The sequence below is a fragment of the Sinocyclocheilus grahami genome, unplaced genomic scaffold (assembly GCF_001515645.1).
Source record: "Sinocyclocheilus grahami isolate Dianchi unplaced genomic scaffold, SAMN03320097.WGS_v1.1 scaffold1688.1, whole genome shotgun sequence".
Classification (NCBI taxonomy): Eukaryota; Metazoa; Chordata; class Actinopteri; order Cypriniformes; family Cyprinidae; genus Sinocyclocheilus; species Sinocyclocheilus grahami.
The window spans coordinates 73,281-75,057 of record NW_015506867.1 but is presented as its reverse complement, the minus strand read 5'-3'; positions in this window follow the sequence as shown (position 1 = coordinate 75,057).

The following is a 1,777-nucleotide window of genomic DNA, read 5'->3' as shown; positions in this document are numbered from 1 at the left end:
ACCACAATAGATAAATAACTAGGCGTACTTTAGTGGGAAGGTCCATGGTCCTGGTCATGGACCGCAGCATAGTTCTCGTGGGCTTAAAAGCTCTGAGGTGTGTATGATCAATGAGTAATGATTACAACGACCATCATTTGAAATGAATTCTGAAATTATGGTACATTATGGGATTTTTTTCATTATTGATAGTACATAGGTCAAAATTATCGTACAAATACAATAATTATCATACGTATGGCAACACTTTGAAGTAATAGTGAACAAGTGAAGTTCAGTGGATTATCACAAAAAACTGAACAAAAAATAAACATTCACAATAAATCACATTTTAATACTAAATACAAACTGGAAAATTTTTCAACAGCTATATGTTAAACATGATGGTATTTGTGCACTTTATAACTACTAAGCACATGGGCACTACAGAAGAAAGCGTTCCAGCCATGATAAAATCCACTTTGATGTGAAACACCGGGTCCCTAACAATACACTTCGCTTGCAGTTGCTGATGCTTTGAGGAAACTCCGGCTGTATCTGAAATCACCCCCTATACCCTCATTCACTATTCCCTACATTAGTCCACTCATACAGTTCACTTGAAGGAGTGAATGAAAACGAGTGAGTGAATTCGGATACTGAGTGCACCGGAAGGACTGCCGCTTTTGCATAGTTTGCTTGCTGTTTAATATTAATTTGAAACAGCAGTTCCAGTAGTAAGATTAAAGGATTTATCTTGAACTCTGTCACGGAAATTATGTATAAACCATGGTTAAACAATTTAATAATACATTTACAATGAATTTGTACCTGTGTTGTATTACGCTAAAATTAATGGATGAGTCAGCTGCGGGCGCCATCTTCTGACGAGACGCGGGAATTCATTCGGGGCGTGACTCACAGTGCATTATGGGTTATCTCTAGCCGTTGAGTGTACATCGGTTGTACACTCTAATTTTTGCAGTGCATTGTGGGATTGAATGAGTGCACTCGACAACGTCCACTATGGTTTCGGACACCACTAAAAATGGCTGTCCCCTCAAATAGTGCCCTATTTGAGGGTATAGGGGATGATTTCGGATACAGCCCCCGTTTCTCTGAAATACTGTAGCCTAATTGAATCACAAATATGCACCTGCACGAACAACTGGCAAAACGGATGGAGCCATTCACCTATGCGAGTCAGCACTGAATGCCATTTCATCATAATCTTTCTCCTTCAGCACGAAGATCATCTCCTCACTGACTCTGAAGAAGAACACGAAGAAGACGTCCTGCTCACTGTAGAAGAGCCCCAGCAGTGGATTACTGCACTGACAGCGGTTTCATCTGAAAACAGTGCTTCTTCCCTGTGGCTAGTATCCAGCGAGACCATTAAAGCATATTTCCTGCTACATCTGTTGCAAGATGTTGTGTCAAGAGTGTGGCACATGGCATGGAGGGCACCCCTGCATGTCTCGAATGAGCTCTGAGTGATCACTGCACTTGCAGATTTCTTTCAGTAAAGATCCCACCCCTTATGCAGGTCAGCTGCATCCGATCATCAAAGACATTCATCGACCCAGCAGTCTGACAAAACCCACTCTGACACCTGCTCATTCTCTACTCTGGCCAGAGTATTTGATCAGACAGCGCCCCCGACAGCTTCAACAGCTGCTACTGTGGTGGCTTCTGCTGCTGCTGTGAAGAATCTTTCTCAGAGTCTTGGAGTTTTGATGCCAGAAGAGGTTTTATTTTCAGAGACAATAAAACCTGAGAGAACTCTGCAGAGCAATCT